This window comes from Arvicanthis niloticus, chromosome 7 (genome assembly GCF_011762505.2).
Source record: "Arvicanthis niloticus isolate mArvNil1 chromosome 7, mArvNil1.pat.X, whole genome shotgun sequence".
Taxonomy (NCBI): Eukaryota; Metazoa; Chordata; class Mammalia; order Rodentia; family Muridae; genus Arvicanthis; species Arvicanthis niloticus.
This window is the reverse complement of record NC_047664.1, coordinates 56,856,964-56,880,606: the sequence shown is the minus strand read 5'-3', so window position 1 is coordinate 56,880,606 and position 23,643 is coordinate 56,856,964. Positions and strand designations below refer to the sequence as shown.

The 23,643-nt window shown below is 38.6% G+C and overlaps 1 protein-coding gene across 2 annotated transcripts in view; it reads right to left on the bottom strand.

The window, feature by feature from the left end:
- Stim2 (stromal interaction molecule 2) overlaps positions 1-23,643 on the bottom strand; it is a 128,360-nt gene that overhangs the window by 47,672 nt on the left and 57,045 nt on the right. The gene's annotated exons all lie outside the window — the stretch shown is intronic.

The window sequence follows — 23,643 nt, the reverse complement described above, 5'->3', positions numbered from 1 at the left end:
TACAAAAGTAGATCATAGACTGTTTCAGAAATCAAAAATGCAGAAAGTCACAGTTCCCAGAGTCTTCAACCCTAGAAACAAACTTTTTTATTTTTATATATTAACAATAAGCAGCATCTCAGATATGACAATGTTTTGGTTTGACTAGAAGAATTATTTTACATGAAACAACTTAACAGCTATATTAAGCAAATCATTTACTTTTCTGACCTTCAATATCTTTTTGTAAAGGTATAGTTTACCTTTAAACTATTCCCATCCACCTTTCCTACACTTCCAAACTTGCATCTTTAGAATCTAGTAGAAGAGTTGGGGGATGTGGCATCACTATACCTGAGATGCTTAGAAACTGCTTCTCTTGGAAGAGATCCAAGAGCTGAAAAGAAAATCGAGACTGAAAAGCATGACGATAGACTGAGCAAAGAGGAAGCCAGTTTTGGAAGCAGTCCAGTCAGCTGGAACAAATAGCAACTGTTCCATTTATGGGATACACATCAAAAAGAATGTCCCAGGAAATTCTCTTCACTGTGTGTGTGTGAGCACTAATAACTGAAAGGGACAGTTCTGTGGCTTTAGAAATGAGCTAGTTTCCATGTAGATTAGATGTGATACTTAGTATCTGAGAAAATAAAGAATGAGTTGATGGCTATATATTAAGTGTGTAGTTAACAAATCAGGAGGGTGTGGGTAACAAAATACTGGTGGCATGCAGGCAAAGGGGAGAACAATGGAGAGGAAGGCCTAAGTGCAAAGAGGCAAAGGCAGGAAGGCAGAGGAGAGGATGAGGAGAAGGAGAACACCTGTAGGAAGCTTGGAAACAGTCATGTGGAAGCCTACTGTTTTATAAACTTCCTATGTGTGCTTTCCATGTAGAGAGCATTCCATGTAGGGCGCTCCCCTTCACAGGATAAAATGTTCCTCAAAAATATCATAGGTTACCAAATAATAACACTAGTACCAAGTGTAGAGTACCTCCCCTAAAGATGTTTGGGTGTCCCAGAAACTCACTGAACAATAAAATTACTATTTTTTTCCTGTATTTTTTTTATTGGATATTATATTTACATTTCAGACCCTTACCCCATTCCCCCACCACCCAGGAACCTCCTATCCCATCCCCCTCCTCCTGCTTCTATAAGGAGGTGCCCCCCCCAACCCCCACTCCCACCTCCCCACTCTCGAATCCCTCCCCCCCCCCACTCGGTATTCAGCCTTCATGGGACCAAGGATCTCCTCTCTCACCTATGCCAGACAAGGCCATCCTCTCCTATATATACAGATGGAGTCATGGGTCTCTTCCTATGTGCTCCCAGGCTGGTGGTTTAGACCCTGGGAGCTCTGGTTTGTTGGTATTGTTGCTCTCCTCATAGGGTCACAAACCCTTTCTGCTCCTTCAGTCTTCTCTCTAACTCCTCCATTGGGAACACCTTGATCAGATCAGTGGTTAGCTGTGAGCATCTGCCTCTGAATATGTCAGACTCTGGCAGACCTCTAAGGAGACAGCTGTATCAGGCTCTTGTCAGCATGCACTTCCTGGCATCCACATCAGCATCTACCTTTGGTGACTGCACATGGGATGGATACCCAGGTGGAATGTATTTTTAAGAAAGCTAGTAAAATCCAAAGAGATGAAATTATACTTTTCTTAGAATTATCTAAAAATACTTTTGCTTTAAGAAAACATGATCACAAGATAATAAAACTTGCAACAAACTCAAAGGCACATCTGGCTCCATTAAACTCCCTTCTCAATCCTATAAAACACACACAATTGTATCTGCTCAGAATTCTCTAAACTATGAATTTGATGAAAAAAAAAAAAAAACCAAAAACCAAAAAACAAAAGCCAAAGGTCAACTAGAAAATTTTTGAGAATTCATAAATAACTAAAAACACATAAGAAAAAGACAACTATCTTTTAAATTACTAAAATCCTTAAGTTGAGAAATCTGAAAGCAAAATTTGAAATTCAACTAAGTAAGTAACTTCCTTGGCAGAGATGTCGGATCACATACAAACCATCTCCAAGAAATCCTAAGCTAACAGTACTAATCAGGACTGCTCTGTGAATAAGTACTTACTGAATATGCGAGAGTCACACAGATGACTATACTAAGCTATTCTACTAGTATTTTAAAAATAAAATATACTGTTTTACTGATCTTTGCAGATAGTCATGTCATAAACTCATTTTGGTTTTTTGCACCTGTAATATGTATCAGGTATTTGTACTGTTGCTTTTGTGACTCTGCTGTAATAAAAACTAATACACACCACTAAAACTATTATTGGATGTTCTATTTAGTTCCAGCCTTTTCTCCCAAGAACTACGATGTTCCTAAAGACCAATGCATAGATCCCGGCACCCCTCCCCCACTCCATCACCCACTTACACAGCTACTTGACCAGAGGACAGATAGCTCACCTAAAAGAGAACAAACTGCAAATATACAAGAATGATATAATTTTTTTCCTCACAATAAAACTACAATTAAAATTATGAAAGTCCATGCTCCTTGGCTATGATTCTGGATCTTCAGGGAGACAAATACGCTGGTTTTAAAAGTACTATAACAGGAGCAGTCGCCATGAACCAGGTGCTAAGTGGAACAGCTGAAGCCAATAAACATGCAGAGAACAAATGAGGACAGCAGCAGAGGAAACAGAGAGCGAGAGAAGATGGAAACACAGGCGCCCCAGAGCTCAGTGACTTCCTACTTTCAGTTCCAGGATTGCACAGGTTTTATTCTATTTTCCAGAGTATAAATCTGGACCCTCATAAAGCCTCAATACTCAAGAGTCACGACTTAGTACCACAGTTAAGCACTCAAGACTCTGAAATCTGACATACATTCAAAGTCTGAGTAGCACTAACTGTCAGACATTTGCAGGTTACTTAACTTCTCTTCAGTCTCCTACTTCCCGATATTCTGAGTTCCATTTCAGATATTCTAAAACAAAACATGTGAGACTAAAATGTGAAAGAAAATTAGAGCCTTTTCCCTGACAATGAAAGCAGAGAGACTTTTTCTCAAAGCACACATGTCATCAAAATAACGCAATGCCCAAGGCCTGGTGAGTCATTGTAGCAGACCAGTTCCTTAAAAACAACTTGAAAGTAGCATGAAAATAGCTTAGTATAGCATCTCAGAAAGAACATGCAACAGAAAAACTGCCACTCCCATGCCTACTCTGTTTTCTTTTTATTAATTTGTTATTAATGTTTATTAATACATATAATGTATTAATTGCATGTTTATGGATGTGGAATTTCAGGACAGTGCAGGAAGAAGTTTCTCCTTCCACCATCCGAGTTCCAGACTGGAACTCAACCATGAAGCTTGGTGGCGAGTGCCTTTACCTGCTGAGCTTCCGCAGCAGCCACGCTCTCTCTTAACGATGAAACACAAACATGTGCCACCAAGCCTGATGATCAGAGTGAGCCCAATCCCCAGAAAGCACAAGGTAGAAAGAGAGAACCAACTCCTAAGTCGTCCAATGAGTTCACAGGTGTGTTGTTGCACATGTCTTCAGTTCCTAAGTTCAGATATTTAAACTCAATGCTGATAAAAACTGGAAAATCACTTGGGCAGTTTATACTTTAACACAAGCATAACTTTATTCCACCCAGTTAGTTACAAACTAACTCCCTGCTGCTATGGCATCAATTCATGACACTTATTCCCTGAACTACCAAAAATCAAAATCCATCCGTCAAGCCACAGCCTGTAATAAATGCACCAGAATGACTTCTTCAAATTCCATTCTCAGAAGAGCTCAGCCCAACAGGCTTCAAAATCACTGTCAACTCTAGTAAAGGTAGGTCAGACCTTAACCATTATTTATAATACTGATCCAATAGGCCAGTCAATAGAGAAAAGACAGAAGATTCAATTGATAATTTACAAAAAAAAAAAAAAAAACCAATCTCGAGAAACACAATGTTTATATGTTTGTTTGTTTGTTTGTTTGAGTGGTGTTCAAGACAGGAAGACAGGGTATCTCTGAATAGCCCTGACTGTCCTGGAATTTTCTCTGTAGGCCCCAAACTCAAAGCCTGTTTCTTCCTCCTGAGTGCTTGGACTAAAGCCATGCACCACTACTGCCAGTGAGAAATGTGACATAGAAATCATCAGGACGGTATGATCTACATCAATGATTCCTCCTCAATGTTATAATTACAATCCAAAACATCTAACAAAGCTGACTATGATTCCTTTAGTCTGCCCATTAATTTAAAAAGTATACTACATAATGGCATTAGAAAAACACCAAATTAGTAGTCCAAATATATAGACAGAAGACTAATTAAAACTGTTATTTCAAAAAGACAAAACCAAAAAAACTTCCCTACGAAGAAGATAAAGGAACAGAGAAAGAGGCAGAAAAAAATTTAGCACAGAGATCCCATAATAGTGACTTAAGTCAGATGTTTCTACTTTATGATGAGTTTATCAATATTAAGTGCATTTCTTACATATTTTAATACAGTAGGTTTCTTAGCTGAAGAATATCTGCAGCATGTTACCACATGCAATGGTAACAAGAAACTGTTACCATTCAAGTTGGTCCCCCTTTCTCAAGTTGTGCTTCCTATAGTTTCTTTAGTTATACATAAGATTTAAACTGTGTACTGGTCTGGGTACTGTAATGAAAGCTCATAGTCATGTTCCTCTTCTGTCCAGAATGTAAATATTCCGAAGTGTATGAGTATCCACATTGTATATAGCGCTTGCCCAGAAGACATTTCAGTAATCAAATCTGCCCTGGTATCACCATGGCACTTGCTTGTGTTAAGTAAGTCTAATTTTACTTGCCAATAGCCCAAAAAGAAGACTAAAAATACCAACAAGTCAGATATGCCAAAAGAAGTCACAAAGTATGTGTCCCTTAGTGAAAAAGTAAGGAAATTCTAACCTTGAAGGGGAAAACTTGTATGACACTAATGAAATCTATGAGTTATTAATTCCTTACTCTGCCCATCTACAAATTAATACTATAATAGGTCTGCATGTTCAGGAAATATACTATACATATAGGACTCAATACTATCTGCCGTTTCAGACATCCACTGGAAAATCTTGGAACATGTCCTCTGCAGTAGAGGGGATGGGGGTGCTGCTATATTAAGGTTACCATAAATAGGTATCATGACAACTAGAAATAAACCAAAGTCTTTGGCACTAGGAGTTCATCAAATCGACCATCGGGCTTTGGCTCCAGATTTCCGAACTTTTTAACTACCGAGTTACTAACTTGACTTTTTGCCATCCTAGAATGTATGTAAACCAATAACTTTGCAATAATTTGAGTCAATATTATAGCCAATTAGCATAGCATCAATAATATGTCAAATTATCCAGAAGTAACTTGTGACTATTTAAGGAGAGGTTACATATTTAAATCTCCATGTACTACTTGTTAAAATTGGTAAGTCAGAATGTTCATTTCCAGTATAGATGAAGTTATAGAGTCTAGATTTAGCTTCCTCCTACACAGAGCAACTAAAATACCAGACAAACTATATGAACACCAATTTTTAAGACACTGAACACAAAGCAGCAAAGGATAGTGATCCTATCCTATCCTTGGGAGGTCAGGGAATGAGAAAGTGTTGTCCTAAATTTACAGAAATGATTTCTGTATAGTACATGCTACAAGAAGAGAAGCTAGAAGCATCAAGCCATTGCTCTCAATTTAAAATAGATATTTTAAAGCCACAGTCTGCATATTCAACAAGCTGAGACACAAAGTAAGCATGTTAATTAGAGGCATATACAGTTAAAGTTTTTAAAAGTTTAAAACAACGTTCCAATCCAATATTTTAGACACAAAATATTGGATGAAAAATACTGAGATTCATGGCTGGGTATGGTAAACAAAATGATAGCAAATTTCGTAAAAGGTTGTAGATAGTATCTTAAGTGAACAGGAATCAGGAACCACACTACTCAATAACTTAAAACCAGATACAAACACAAAGTCTTAAAAGAAATCAGAGATCACACAGGCATACTTCTCGGAGAAAAGAGAGAAAGAGGACAACAGGTGTTTCAACAGACACAGTGTCATGCAGAAAGCATACATGCAGCACGTATAACATGAAAAAAAAAGCTGTCAACTTACAACTCTTACTCAGAGAAAATACTATCAAAGAAATTAAGCACTAATAGAATTTGACAACAGGAGTCCTGGACTACACACACACACACACACACAAATGTTTTGTTTTAACCCAATTGCAAACAGAGGAAGAGGAGCATATCAATCTTCAGAATGGATTAAAGACAATGGACAAGTTAACTACATAGGGAAATCTGTGTAACTTAACCCAAGTCACTGATATTTTAACAAAGCTGTTGAGAAAAAGATGTGATTATCAGTTTTGTACAAAACTGCATATTCATACACTTGTGACAATACAACTAGTAGGATCTTTTTAGAAAGCAACTTTAGTAACAATAATCAAAGGTTAACTCACTGTCCTCTTTTACTAACATCTTAAACTTTTTAGAACTTATCATAGAGCAAGACTCACACTACGTAACCTGCTCAAGAGCTTCCACTAGAACACCACACTTTTCACTGCATTCTCCTGGGACTTAGTGAGGGCCTACCCATGACCTCTTGCTCACCCACATTAATACATGTAGGAGACAGTGATCCTTGTGACCTAAAGTAACACTGATTATGCCTGGCCTCCCGATACAGAAGGTTAAATTCCTAGCACATGAAGTTGGAGAGGCTAGGGAGATGGCTCAGTATATAAAATGCTTGCGGTGTAAGTATAAGGACTTAAGTTGGGATGCCCAGCATTCACTTAAAGTCAAGCACTCCAACGGGCATTTGGAATCCAGCACAGGATAAAAGGATGGGGATGTGGGGTGGGGGAGAGTATGCAACCAGCATACTCATTGGTTAGGCAGTCTAGCTGACTCGGAAAGTCTCTTTCCTTCCATCACCCAGATCTGAGTCCTTGGGAGACCCCAGCCTCTTTCTAAGCCAGCTCTCCAAGAACGTGGAGCATATCGGTGATAAGGTACTGGAATTGTAACCAGGCAGCTGCCAGCTCCTGCCTTGGCAACAGATAAACGTGGACCCCAATCGGTGGCTATGAGAACTAAACAACAGGTACCTAAAGAAGCTGAAGTTGATGGTGATCCTAAAGCTATCATAATTTTTGTACCAGTTGCTCAACTGAAATCTATCCTGAAAATCCAAGCCTAACTATTCATGAACTGGAGAAAAAAATTCAGTGAGAAGCATGTACACAGCATTGCTCAGAGAATTCTAAGCCAATTCAAAAAAAAAAAAAAAAAAAAAAAAAAATTGTGAAACTAAGCAAAAGGATCCCAGAGGTCATCCAACTGCTATGCAGGAAGGCATCCTTGAGGACTTGGTGTTCTCAGGTGCAACAGTGGGCAAAAGGATCTGAGTAAAAGTGGACAGCAGCTGGCTCCTAAAGGTTCATTTAGAGCTCACAGTGAAGCACAAGGCTGGAACATCTTCTGGAGGGTGTAAGAAGCTCATGGGCAAGGGGGTGACTTTTGAATTCCCAGTGTTTCAACTATAAGCACAAATGATTAAAAAGGTATCGTTCACGCAGAGGAAGATTCATGATTACCAATCTGTGTGTCTACATGTGCATGTACAAGCATGCCCACCTACATCCCATACACTTAATATACCACACATACATATGAAAACTAATTTTAGATATTTTGAAGCCAGGGGAAAATCTCCAAGAGGTGACATAAATAGGCAAAGAAGTGTAAGAACAGGAAAGTAATGAGGAAATCAGCATAGAAACTGAAAAGAAGTAGCCCAAGAGACATAAAGTTGGGAGAACCAAGAGAAAAACAAGCTGTAGTTAAAGTGAAGGCATTTTGGACATGATGCTGGGAAGTGAAGGCTGAGAACTAGCTCCTACAGAGCAAGCATCCCGAAAGGGCCTCCACTGAGTAACAAAGGCAAAAACCTAATACAACAGAAATAACACCCACACACACCTGGAGGGGCTCTTATACTCAAAGGAGGAAGAGAGACTGGGGGGGGGGGGGGGCGCAAAGAGCAACACGGAAAATTTGATTCAACCAAGTCTTTATTTTGTGTGTTTACAAACTAATGTCAGGTTTAAGACAGATGGCAAGGTTTCTGGAGGAAAGTGGAACTACAGCTATTGGAGAGAAGAAATGTTCTAAAGAGCTGTCCTAGGATAGGAAGAGAGGAAACGATGAACACAGACAGAATTCACAACACAGAGAGAAGACAGTGCACACAAATGAAGTCTGTGATCTTCTCAATGGTGACATGACCTCTGGTGATGAGGCAATCCTAACATCTCTGGTCAGGGTGAGCTCACTGACAGGCTTTAAACACATCAAAGATTTCATTAATTTGCAACAAATGACAATACTTAAGTGTCTTTGCCACTTGGGTTTTCAGGTATGGGATTTAAACAGATCTACCTGTAAGGTTCAGTGTAGTAACCATAGACCAGCTTTTCAAATATGAAAAATCAGTAATACTGAGGAACCGTTGTCCTTTTTTAGGCAACTTGTTATACCCTAAAGAAAGAGATGAGTTCTCTTTAATCATCTCCTGTACCTATGTAACTAAAGTAAGCCAGACAAAAGCAAAAGGAAAAACATGATGAAGTATATTAGATTAGAAATCAGATCAAGCTAAATTACAAACATAAAAATACCAGTACAAAACAAAGAACCACGCTGAGTTGGAAGAATAGTGATGGGGAAAAATTAGAGAAAAAGAAGGATTTATATTGAGTTTCTATGTGTACAAAGTCTGAAAACTAGCATTAATCTTACAAGATGCCTTCAAGCCAGGCAAAAGCTAAAGCTGAAGTAGTCCTAGTCCTAAGCCCTGAGTCCCTAGTCCTAAGATATTTAGCAAGCAAAACTAGATAGGAAAACACAATAAACCACATATAAAACACCTCTGTGGGCTTGTCTTAGTCAGGGTCACTGTCGCTGTGAGGAGCCACCAAGACCAAACACACTTGGGGAGGAAAGATTATTTGGCTTATGCTTCCACATCACAGGTTACCATCAGAAGCATGAGGGCAGGGACACAAGCAAGGTAGGGACCTAGAGGCTGGAGCTGACACAGAGGCCATGGAGGAGAGCTGCTAAATGACTGGCTTGCCTTGGCTGGCTCAAACTGCTTTCTTATAGAAGCAAGAACCACTAGACCAGGAATGTCACCACCCACAATGGACTGTGCCCTCCCATATCAATCACTAATTAAGAAAATGCAACTGTCGCTGATCCCACGGCACTGTGTTCAATCCCTGAAACCTACATGGTAGAAGGAAAGAACTAACTCTTGCAAACTGTGTTCTGACTTCCACAGACTTTGCAGTGGTGTGTGTGCATGGTTTGCATGCATCTGATCTTAAGAAGGATTTTCTTCCCCTCCCCTCCCCTCCCCTCCCCTCCCCTCCCCTCCCCTCCCCTCCCCTCCCCTCCCCTCCCCTCCTTGCTCCCTCCTTTCTTCCTTTTTCCTTTTTACTTTTTCTTTTTTCCTTTAGTTTTTTGTTTCTGGTCTTTTGAAACAGGATTTCTCTGTGTATCCCTGGCTGTCCCTGGTACCTGCTCTGTGGACCAGGCTGCCCGTTCCTCTCAGATGGCTTTAGCTATGTTAAGTTGTCAAAAAATTATCCAGAATAGGACTTTAAAAAAAGATGTATACAAGAAGCTATTAATAGTTCACCTTGGTTAATGTAAAAAGTATGTGGAGGAAGCTATATAGTAAATTATCATGACTAGACAGACATGCAGAGTGACCCTAACTATAAAAGACCAGGAACAACAAACTAGGAAGTCTAGACTATATCTGGTAAAGTATGGCAGAGGACGCCAGGGCATGTGTATCAGACCAGCAGGATCAGCAATACCAGAGAACTTAGAACCTCAACCAGACCTACTGAATAAGAAACTGAGTGTGGGCGAGCCATCTGTGCTAAAAAATTCCTCTGGTAACTGTGACATGCACTGAAGTTTGAGACCTCTGGGGATGTGGTCTGATATAAGCCTTTAAATAGGAGAGACAATAACAAGAAGCATCATACTCTAAATGTTTTTTCAAGCATTTGAATAATGGTCAGTCAAGATGGATTTAAAAGGAAGGCTAGCAATGGCCAGGCCAGGCATAAACGAAACAATAGTAAACTCAGTATCTCTGAGAAGTTAGAAGGCAGAGACAGACTGTAACAGGAATGGAAAACTAAGTAAGCTGATACAGTGGATGAGCAAAACAGCCAACTTAAAGGAGAACAAAAAACTTTGGACTTTTTTGTTTTATTTCCCCAGGCTATTCTGGAACTCAATCTGTATGGAGACCAGTCTGGCTGGACAGCAGGCTCAGCCATTAAAGGCCAGACTCATGACCAAAAATATAAGAAAAGTTTTCTTTAAGCCAGTGATTTAAACAGCTTCAAACTTTTAGAAAAGAAAATGACAGAAAACAATGTGCTTTACTAGCATCTAAGACAAGGAGATGGAAATCCTACCCGACCAAATAGAAGAGGAAAATCTAAGGCAATATTTCTCAACTTGTATGTCATGACCTCTTTGGGGGTCAAGCGACCCTTTCACAGAGGTCACATATCAGATATCCTATATATATTTACATTATGACTCAATAACCACAGCAGAATTACAGTTATGAAGTAGCAACAAAAATAACTTTATGATGGGGGTTTGGGGGAGGGGTCACCACAACATGAAGAACCACATTAAAGGGTTACAGCATGAGGAAGGTTGAGAACCACTGTTCTAGAGAGAAAACCAAACTTAATATACATATACATGGAAGTAATAATTAAATCCTTGGGCCTGTGTGAAACTTCTAGAAACTATAAAAAGATAAAGAAGGCTATTGACAAACACCCCACAGAATACATACACTGAAGGTGCAGGAAAGCAGAACAGACAGAAGAATGAAGAGGTAGCATCCAGTTCTCTGCAGCTCTTCTTTCCCTGGGACAACAGCACATCACTCTCCCTTACCACTGTCCTGATTCCATACCACAGCACGTCCTAGATGTCAGCCCAGCCTGTCAATACTACAGCCATTTCTTTCACAAGGCCCAACCCAGGCTCTAGACCAAGCTTTGCCTGACACTCCCTAAACAGATAGATATTATTTTTCTCTAAAGCACAGGCCATTTCTATGGTTCATTCAAATTCCTACTATGTAATTTTCCAGAATGCACATCTTATTACACAGTTATAACATCATATGATGGTAAACTCACTGATATTTATACAGTATGTTTCACACTACCCTATACATAGTTCTACATATAAACAGGACTTTAAAATATTTGGTCTATTATGTTTAACTAGATGATGAAATAACACGCATTTGCTAAACTCTTATAGAGACAAAAAAAGAAAGTAAAGAAAAAAGGAGAATAAAACAAAAATCAAAACATAAAAATTACCACTCCTCTCTAATAACATTTAAATGAAGTATTAGGACATACTTATAAGGTGCATCAAATCATGCTGCATATCAGCATACAATACATACATACACACACACATATATATATACATACATACATACATACATACATATACACACACACACATGAACATTAGACACATACATCAACCAGGCCTCAATAAAGATAATGTCATTTTTAGAAAGAAAAATAATAAATTTGAGGAATCTAAGAAACTACAAAATTTTAAAATCTGTGAAAGGGTTGTAAATAGTGTTTTGCTATAAAAAACATTATGCAGCTATATTGTTTCTAAAGATTTTTTTAATGACAATTTTTAAGTAGGGAAAAATAATTTCTGCTTTCTGAGGTATGAGACGCACCAAGCACCTGAGTTTGATCTCCAGAACCCACTTAACAAAAGCCACACAGAATAGCTTGCCACTGTAACCCTGCTGCTGGGACGGGGATCTCTGGGGCTAGCCTAACCTATTCGGTGAGCTCTAATAACACATTTTATTTCAAATAAAAACAAAATGGATGGCTCCTAAGGAATAATATTCAAAGACACACAGGCTCACACAGATAGATGTATGTGCAACCGTACACGTGCACAGACAGACCTACACACACAATTAACTTTCTGCATAGTCTATCATGTAACTAGAGAAAACTGAACCACATTAACAGGCTCCGAGTAGACATATAAATTCGAATAGTACAAAGCGCTTCTCAACACTTAGAGCAGTTTATGACAACTCAGGGAGGGAGTGAACACTAGAGAGTTAAGTACACATAAAGTACAATTAAGATCAGCCATACGGTGAATGTAACAACATGGCCGGGCCTCAGACAGCCTTCATTTACACCTGCTACCTTGGTGTAACTATTATTAGCACTGACTTTCATTCTTAAAAGTATGCAAGTCTGGACAAAAAAAAATCTATACGCCACTCAATAACAACAACAACAACAATAATAAAAGACTAATGATGATAATGTTACACTAAGATATCTCTGTATTTCATTTGTGGAATATGTTCTGTACACACTCATATTCAGACATCTTCCAGAAAATCAAGCAATATGTAAAAGTATGCTAAACTCTCCAGAAATGTGTTATGTAAATGCAATGTCATACTGTGGTCCTGAGCATCCTCAGAGGAGGAGGAGAGGAACAGGACCAGCAGTACAGACAGGCTGCAACTGTCACGGCCAGATGCACAGCCCTGATTCACTCCTACTCTTCTGCCCCTGCCAGTCTGTAACTATCAAGTTGGAAATTCTTATTGAAGGAAATTAAAAATTAACGGAACAGGAATGTAAAATTATTTTATATAAAAATGTATAATTCGTATGTGGTTTGAGTTAAACTAAAAGAGTCTAAAAAGCAGCAAAAAAAAGATTTCCTAGCTAAAGCAAGGTTGTCATGCTTAGAAAGAGGCAAATGTACTGAGTTTAATGCTTTACTGCTCTCTGATGTCATGAAATATGATTCTGGAAGTACCTGATTCTTTGACAGATCTCAGAGCCACTCTTTCTGAGTTTGTATTTATCATTTTAAGCTCACTGTTCCACAATAACTATACATACAATGGTGTTAAGTACCTAGTTAACTAGAAAGGCCAATTTAGTCCACGGACAACTTAACTATTAAATACTAAAGGAGCTTCTTAAATTGCCTATAACTAATACAACTTCAAGAAAGATCCTGCTGCCATGAATCAGAATTGTATGGAAGAGGTTATGACACAAACATAAAGAAATGATAGGGTATAGAGAGAACATCTTGTGTATTACTGTATGCATGCATCACCTATCAATTAAGTAGCATATGGCCTATTGCTTAGGCAGGAAATAGAGGTGGAACACCCAGGAGAGAGAAAGGCTCTGAGGAGAAGAGGAGAGGAGGAGAGGAGGAGAGGAGGAGGAAGGGAGACTTGCCGGGAAGATGTGACAAGCTGAATGTGTGGTACCTGAGCACAGGTAACCAGCTACGTGGCAGAATGTAGGCTGACATATATGGGATATTTTAAGATAGATCAAGTCAGAGAAGAGCCTAGCTATATGGCCAAGGTATTTGTAAACATATTTTGGGTCTGAGTCTTATTTCTGGGAGCATGGGGCTGGAAGGAAGAACCAGGGACTAACTTCTACAAAAAGGTTACAGAGAATCTTTTCCCTCCTACAGTTATTGCTTTGAAGGACATTATATAAAAACACTCTGAGAGAATCTGTTTTCTTTCTCTTTTTAATATATTGTTTGAGAATTTCATACACACACACACACACACACACACACACACACACATTGTGCTCAAATGCTCAATCTAATCCACCTCCCAATTCCTTCCCCTCCAACTCCTTCCATATACTTTTTCCGACCAGTTTTTTCTCCCAACCTCTTTTTAAAGTCTTTTTAGTCTTTTTAAAGCCACTGGATCCATGCTGTGCTACCAGTATGTGAGCTGGTGAGGGGCCATCCACTGGAGCATGGGCAGGCTCTAAAAGGGCATCAGTTCTTCAAATGTCAGTAACTCAAAAGTAGCTGGCAAGTGAGCTGGAATCCCAACGACAAAGGAGGAAGTTCAGTAACAAGTTCTACAGCTGCCACAATAACACATCAAGACGCTAGACACTCACCTCAACTGGAGCAGGATAGGATTTTATAATTTAAATTAAAATGTCTAGGTATAATTATAAAAATACTAGAACTCTTCACTAAGATCTGAGTCAGTAATTTACAAAATGGTTCTTAATCATCTAGGTTGTGAACCACTTTACTCCAGAAATAGCAAAGGATTTTATCCAGAAAAATATAAACCTAGCTCTTTTATATGTCCACATTTTTCTTTACAGGAAGTACTAAGAAAAATTCAAGGTGGACTTTAATAAAAAGCAAAATCACCAAGAACAAGGGGAAGCAGGGTCTTCTGTCAGACCTTCATAGCAGTGAGATCTACACACTGTTCAGATGACAAAAGTGCTGCCCAGGAACAAGAAAGACTGAGTCCAGAGCTGTTTCTTCGGGGATCCAATAATGACAAGTAAGACCAAGACGCTAAGTCAGCACCAAGTTAAGACACAAAGTGCCTCTGCTACTATCAGTGTCCTGAAATGACTCTCAGGTTTCATCAGATATCACAATCAAAGGCTTGGCACAACCGAGCGTTTGGTTCCACCCAAACTTTGGTTCAGCAGGGCTGGGCACTGCTCGAGAACCTGTGTCAAGCTAATGCTGGGTTTCTACAGAGCATTCCTTGGTTTGGTCTGTAGAGTAGGTTCACCCCACTGTACCAATTCCCTTTTTATCTACTTCTTTTCTACTATGAGGCCCTGGGATTTGGCTATAGAGAGCTTTCTCCTTCCTTCCTCTGTAAAGACAGATAACATACATGTGCCCAGACTTTTTCCTTACCTCCTTCCAAGCACACACTTGGACCTATATCATTCTTCGTAGTTTGAACTCCAGTTAAATTACAAATGAACAAAGAGATAAGAAAAACAACAGGGTTAATATTTGGTGATTAGCATATTTCTATGAGTCGTTGAATATCAAAATAGCCTGAAAAATTCCTCTCACCTGCAGCTAATTCAAACATTATTTCTAGGGTCTCCTCAGAGTATTAATTAAGACACTTATCCAAATATAAATTAAATTTAAAACTTCATAGAATTTACACCTAAAATAGTTACAAAAATATATTTATGGAAAAAGCTATTTTTCAAAACAGAAAATATAGTTCAGTGATACCCTCCCTTATCAAAATCACTACATTTTCAGCCTCACACATACACTTCTCTAGATCGGTATACAGATAACTGAGCTCGTCCATTTCTTGCAGGTATCACAGATATCAACATGAGATTCTCAAGAGATCTGCAAACACAGCAGTGCCTCTGAATGCACTTCCTTAAAAGAGTCTCAGACTTGGCTGTTCTAACAAAAATGTAGAGCAGACTATGCAACATACCATAACCTTGTTTTTATACCTTATTTGTACAGAGACTTCCAACTTGAGCTGTTCAGACCTCACAGAGGGGTACACAATCTAATGCAGTTGAGAGGGAAGACGCTTAATTGTATGTATCTCATTTTAAACACTTGTAAAATAGTTTATATGCATCTATTTACTAGCTAATGTGCACACATGTCATTTAAAAACAGATATTTAAAGTTGTATCTGAGAGTGCATGAAATTCCTTACTCTAATGATGGAGGTGCAACAAGAAAACAGTTTGGAGAAGTACAGGCAGGCAAAGCTGATGTCCACTTCTGACAGCTCTTTATTTTCACGACTATCAGGAGCACTGAGTGATTTACCAATATCAGTCCTAAGCTCTCTTAATATTTGCCATCAGTAAGACTTTTGTTTTAAAGAATAAATGTGAAAAAACTAAGGAATTCTAGAGGCTAGTAACTGTTGAGTCTTTTTACCATCCACCTGAGGTACAGAGTTCTACTGATCCACCAGCTTTTTCCTAGTTTCCATTGGCAATTCACGTTCCTGGTACTCATGGGCCACCAGGCTTAACTGATGCTTTTGTGTGTCATTCCTTATGTCTAAGATCTTTGAGGACATGGTAATATTAAAACACATACACACACACACACACACACACACACACACACACACACGAAATGGCTATAGGCACCAGATATCTTTATTTTTCACAATGTCATCCTACACACCTTCAGCCCCTACACACACCCTAACAACACTAAATGGACTCGTGTGTGTGTGTGTGTGTGTGTGTGTGTGTGTGTGTAACAGTAATTAAAGATGAAATTAATTTGAAAAGAACTGGTGGAGATGAGAGGAGTTAGAGGGTGAGAAAGGGTTAAAGTGATGTAAATACAGTACTTGCATATGAAATCCTAAAAAAGAAAGAAATTAAAGCTAACAATGTAATCAACATTTAAAAAATATTGCTGGACTGAATCTCGTGGTCCTGTTCAGGGAGGTGCACAGTGCTGCTGCTGCTGCTGCTGCTTGACTCCAAGGAACATTCACAGTATCCGTTACTGCAGGCCACCGTACTGATTAGGAGTTCCGGTCAGAGTTTGACTTTCTCAACTTTGGTGCGTTAAATAAATTACCAAATGCTTATTAGGTACTCTGTTTAATAGTTATAACCAAGATTTGCTACCAGCAAAAGTTCAATAAATGAAAAATAAAACCAAACAAAACAATGTTGTCACTCACTAAATACTTTGCTCTTGAACTATCACAGACACTAAAATTAAGTTAGTATTATACTAAGAATATCATTAAATCCACCTTAAAAGAAATCTATGTCCTACCATGTATTAAGATCAATTACATATTTTCAAGAAGACAAAATGTTCATTGGACAAGCACTTATTGCCCATACTTGCTACATACAGAGTTTCAATACACTAGACTCATAATATATTCTGAATTAGAAGAAGTACCTTGTCATGCAGATTCATGAAATGGCATCCTTTTAGAAATTAATGATATACATCATCACAGAGAAAGCAACACAGACTGTGATGCAAAAACATGAGTCATGTATTCAGGTTGAACAAAAACTCTTCATTCTATTACTTATAAGCTGGCAACCATATGATATGAACCAACCTCTACGATACATCGTGACCAGATAATAACAGCATTTTCTTTGCTCTTAGTGACTCTCTGAGCATCCCAAACCTTAGTGATGTAAAGTGTTTATACTGTAAAACAAATAGTAAATCTTCAATATATACGTCTCAACATATATAACCTCAGAAGTAATTCTAGTCCCACAGTAACAAAAATACATGAACCCAGCCTAACTAACAATAACTTTTATTTAAACAGGAAGCAGAATTATCTTTTACCTACTTTTTTTCATCTCACCTTTGCCCTGCTTTTCCTTTTAGAAGAATGCCAGGTAATCCTCAAATTACAGATTTGTATGCATAATTTAAAATCATTGTTCATTACAAAACACTACGTCTTAGATAACTTTTAATCACATACATCATTCCTTAAAATTCTAAATATATCCTATGAAAGAACTGACTTAGAAAAGTTTGATTATGTATCATTTTGAAAATGAAGCCTTTTGAAGGAACTGATATAATTTTACTACCTCAATGCTTTCTAAGCATGTGGAGAAGCTTCCTACTGAACACTTGTCGTTGGCAGTAAAGACACAGCTATGGTAAGCAGCACCCACTGTGCCCCCTGACAGTACAGCACTCTTCTAAACTATTTTCCTTTTTTTTTAATTGGATATTTTATTTACATTTCAGATGCCATCCCCTTTCCCCATTTCCCCTCCCTAGAAAACCTTTATCCCATGCCCCATTTTCCTTTTTCCTTTTATACAATTTCTTTAAAATGTTAATCCAAGGCTTTATAAGTTTGGTAATGCTCAATCAGAAGTGTAACCCAATACCCAACCTAGGTATATCAACTATCTTTGACTGGTGGAGACACGTGAACATCTGCCTCCATGCCCCCCCCCCTTCTCTCTCTCATCACCTAGCTTCTCCTCTCCTTACTCCTTCTCTTCCTCTCGGTACTCCTCCCACCTTAGCTCCTCCTACATATCACCCTTCCTGTTAAAATAAAACTTTTCTCTCAAAATACAATTAGACCATAATTATGCCTATTTGTACCGGTGAGGTTGAGTTAAGGGACTATAGCAAATTCATGGCTTGGAGTTTATTGTTAGGGTGTTTTCTATGTTTTATTTAGAAATAGCTGAGAGGAGTTAACAGACAACACTCCAGATTACCTTACATGGATAGTTGGTTTTCAAAACCTCAGAAGTCCACAGAATTGACGTTACAAACATTTCTGTATTAATGTTCATTTTGATTTGAGACCTGTCTGCTCCTGACAGCTTCCTGTCTTCGATTCTAAGAAGAAATTGAGCATCTTAATTGAGTTACTCCAGTTGTGGGGAGACAGCCACTAGGCAAGAATTGCCTCTTTCCATCTACAGACAAATTACTGTCCAGAAAAGGACACACATGCAGAATATCAACTGATTATATCTGCCTAGACAGAGTAATCAGCCCTTAATAATTCTGCATCACTAAGGTCTGTCAGATGATCCAGGGCCAGAAGGCTGAAGATCAGATGCTCCAACGTTTTGTAGTATAGGGACTGTCCAGGTGTTCAGCAGTCTCTATAAATTGGCTAAGTTTTAGAAGCTATGCTTTGTGCTTCCCATAATTTCAGTTAACTCAGTCATTCTGGATTTCTGATGGGGTTGAAAATTTATAGTCTCATAGCCAATCCTGGCTATTTACTTTGAGAGAAAAGATTTGAGTGGATGGTTTTCAGCTGACATTCATTCTAAAGCCAAGAAAAAAGCCATGTTCAGAACTTAGTGTTTTAGTTAGGAGAGATGACAGAGGTTCTGGTTAGTCAACAAAATGATGGACTAGGTATTAGGACTAAGCTATTTTCCTAACCACCTTCCCTGAGTGTCAGCTGGACGGTATCTAAGTTCCAGCAAGGTTAAAAGAAAGACAATGAAATATCACTTCTGAGATGAAATACAAATGGGCTGGAAAGATGGCTCAGCAGTTAAGATCATTTGATGCCCTTGAAGAGAAACCTAAGTTCAGTCCCCAGCACCCACATGGCAGCTTACTGCCAACCTTGACTCTAATACTAGAACCCTCTTCTTGCTTCCATGGGTGCTAGGCACTCAGGCACGTTGTGTACATACATATATTCAGGGAAAAAACACTCAAACACATTAAAAAGATAAAAGTCTATGACTTCTATTGTTACTGGCTCTTCTCTTGGGAACCCAGCTCTTCTGCTTAGAGCTCTTTTACTTACTCTGGGGGAAGCTAATGATATTTTATAAGTTACTCTGGAAAGACCCAAATGGCAGAGAATTGTTTTCTCTTCCTAACACCAAGTAAAGACATGAGAACACATGAGGAGGATCTTAAGTGGATCTATCCCTCACACACCCTTACCACCCAAGCCCTGCAGCAGACTTTTCAATTGTTTAACACTAGCAGATACATCACCACCAATGTAGAAGAGAACTAGAGCCAAATCACGCACTGTTAGGACTTGACTCTAAAATGTGGTGCTCAGGTTCATGTTCTGAGCACTTGCTCATGGGCTAGTGGACTGTTCTGGAAAACTGAGTAACAATTAGGAGGTGGGAGAGCCATCTATTAAGTGATGTCTGTTGAAGGTTATACTATGACCTGATCCTCTGCTTTGTGGTCTGCCGTGATATTCAGTCTCCATCACACATGGCCACCACTGCACACTCCATCATGACTTCCCTACTCCAACAGGCCGAAACTTCTAAAATCATGAGCCAAGAGAAACCTTGTTTCTCTTAATTGGATTCTGCCAATTTGGTGGCAGTAAGAGTTAACACTCCTCTCCAGCCCTACAGTTTCTGACCCATAGAAACCAAAAGATGATAAACTACACTAGTCTAATCACTGTGGTTTTGGTATTACTTGTTAACACGGTAATAGATATTATGGGGTTTTTTTAACTTCTAAAATGTAATATAAGTCTCATTGACATTTAATCCTCTGGATAGTTAACTATGAAAAGTTCAGTAGGTATAACCTTTCTTGAACATGCATGTTCTCCTTTATTCTAATCCTAAGTTCTAATTTCATAAGTGACTCTCTCTTCCCAAAGGAATCCCAACAGATTGGGCTACACAGTGACATCGGTCACAAACAAACAAGCAAAACAAATGCCCTGCGAACTGTCTACTCCATATGACTACATGATAGAGAGGAAAAGAATGGATGAACGGCAAGAAGAACTAGATACACAATGTTTTAACGCAAAACAAAACATAAAAGAAAAGAAAGTTCAGACACACTAAACTGTAATAAATGTTCCAATAATGAAATAGATAACTATAACTTGAATTCTCAATGCCATCTCATGGCCTTGTTCAGGAAACAACCATTCATCTCTCTTATTTAAATGGTTTGGCCAAATACCTACCAAAATATTGTTAGTATTGACAGAACATACCTATTTCACTGTAACAATTCAATCTAAACAGTCACAGAGTCAAGATATACTGACGGCTCTGTTTGTGTCTTTTTTCCTAATCTGAAACATTCTAAATCTTCCAAACATAGTTTTACTATGGCTTGAAAACTTAGCAGATATGTATTCTATTACTTACCTGCCTATATTATACTCAGCATATACACTATAGGCTGCCACTTAAACAAGACCATGTCTAACACCCTACATAGAGCTACATATAGCCTCCCCTACCATCTTCCTGCCCTGATCTCCTTTCCCCACTTAAGCACTGAGTTTCTTAAATGAGCTTCCCACAAGCCCTGCCAGAATGTTAGCTCAAAGACACAGATTTCATCTGGTTTGTTCCTGATCTATTATTCCAAGCATCTATTTGGACATCTGGCATGCAGAAGGCCCTCAAATATTAGCTCAAAATCCTATGAATGAATATAAACTATACTGATCAATGCTTTCTCATTATGACCAAAATACAAAACAAGAAAGCACTGAAGAAAAAAAGTTTTCAGTCAACATTTTCTTTTTTTTTATTGGATACTTTATTTACATTTCAGATATTATCCCCTTACCCCATCCCCCCCCCACCCAGGAACTCCGTATTTCCATCCCCCCTCCTCCTGCTTCTATGAGGATGTGCCCCCACATACTCCTTCATTTCCACCTCTCCACCCTCGAATTCCCCCACACTCGGCGTCCAGCTTTCATGGGACCAAGGACCTCCTCTCCCACCTATGCCTGACAAGGCCATCCTCCCCTACATATACAGATGAAGTCATGGGTCCCTCCCTATGTGCTCCCAGGCTGGTGGTTTAGACCCTGGGAGCTCTGGTTGGTTGGTATTGTTGCTCTCCTCATGGGGCCACAAACCCTTTCAGCTCTTTCAGTCTTCTCTCTAACTCCTCCACTGATAACCCCTTGATCAGTTCAATGGTTAGCTGTGAGCATCTGCCTCTGAGTATGTCAGTCAGTCAACATTTTAAAATGCTAAATACTTCTGAATTTTTTTAAAAAAGTTCTACTAAACTCCCAAAATACAAGAAATTAAACTACTTTAATTTTGTTTTACTATGGTTTCTTATTAAACTTATGAAATTCCCTACTTATGGCGAATTGAGGCCTATTACAGAACTATTTACTTTTTTAATGATTCTTTATTTTTAAAAAAATAAACAATTATAAAACTAGAGACACCAAACTAGCCCGAAAACTGCAGAATTAACAACTCATCCAGTTAAGCCCTATAGACTAGTACTGTCAAAACAAAATGGATCTACATGTTTAATTTTAAATCTTCTAAAGGTCACATTAAACAAAAAGAAGTTAATTTCAGTATCACATTTGATGTTACTAATATGTCCAAGGCATGATCATCTTACATATGTAACTGATATTTTGTGTATGTACGCACAGTTATGTACAATGTGTATATGAAGGCTAGAGGCTAGTGTTGGGGACCTTGCTCAGGCAGTCTCCACCTATTTTTTGAGACAGGATATCTCACCCAATCTGGAATTCAACCATTCAACTACAGGGGCCAGACAGGAGACCCCAAATCCTTCTGACTCTGTCCATCAGCACTGAGATTACAGTCATACCCATCATGCTCAGGTTATTTATATGCTGGGCACCTGAACTCAGGTCTTCATGTTTGCACAGCAAGCATTTACAGACTGCGCATTCTCCCAAGCCTCAATTTTTTTAAATCTACACACTTTGTTTTTCTCAAATATTCACATTTAAACATATTTTTATAGTTAATAGCATACCTATTTTCAAATTTCAAATACTATATGTGTCTAGTGGCTATCGTACTGAATGGTGGACTTCTACATGTTTAAGTACCAGTAAAGTAGAAATGTACACTGCACTTGTATTTAAATATCAATATCAAAAAGGAAAAACATTATTTCTGATGAATTTCATATTAATAAAATCCTAAGCTCTACTTTAAACATAGAACTTTATGAATTGGGATACCCTGAATGAGTTGACAATGATACTCCCAGAAGGTATCAGTTATTAAAACTCTCAATGCTAGGTAGGAGATTACAAGTAATCTGTAATTCCTTATAAGTAATCTGTCAGGTGGCCATATAGGGAAAACAACACAGGATGCTGACTTTACTCTTGGTTGCCCACCATATCTGAACTCTATTACTGAAGACTTCACAATAAAGGTCATAGAAAAATAAGGCTGGAACTGGCCTGCAAACTTCTCTTTGCTACTTAGCTTTCATGGTCTAAGAAAGTACTGTTCAGGCCTCTGGGAAAGAAACATCTTAGCCAGTGGTAACTTTGCCCAACTGTAGTAGACCCAAAATGCTACAATATTGATCTGCTAGGCAAGATGTGCCCACTGGTGCATAATGTCATCAGCATTGTGAATAAAACCAACTGTTTTCTTATTAGATGTGAGGCCTGCACTACAAGAGTGAAGTCTTGCCTGGTGCTATAAACCTGGGCACACATTAGGAAGGTCATAGTTCCTACGCGGGAACCTACTACTCTTGTTTTGCTAAATGGATATATTGTCAAACTATCTTCTAAGAATTTATGCTTTTAAACATAGATTAGTGCTAATCTCAACTCTGGTAAGAGAAATTTCTCTCTTTAATGGGCAGGAATTAATGCAAACTCACCTAAATAGGACATTTTTGTCAACCCCTATCCTGAAGGCTCAAAAACCATCATAGAAAGTTAGAAAAAAATAAAAGAGTCAGGGAATGGGGAGGAGTGATACAGTGCTTGCACAAGACCCAGGTAAGATCAAGTAGGTCAACATTAACCATGGATGGGCTGAGACTCACGAAGACCCACATCTGATTGATGAAGCAGTTGCTGGCTGCTGGACAAAGGTGCAACACTCTTTTTTGTTTTAATTCTGAATTCTAATAATACAACTTGTAAATATATCAGTTGGAACTGGACTCCACAACTCTGTCTTCTGATCCACTATGGTTTTCTGTAATGGTTTTCTGTCTGTGGCAAAGTCTCCTTGATGAGGAGTAAGGACTCTACTCATCTGTGAGCAACAAGACAACTCCTGCACCTAAGGCTCAAGGAAGATGGGGTTAAGCCATAGGTAAGAGCTATAGAATGATGAGTTCACTATGAAATTATGTCTCCTAGAAATGTCAGAAGCTACCACCCATAAAG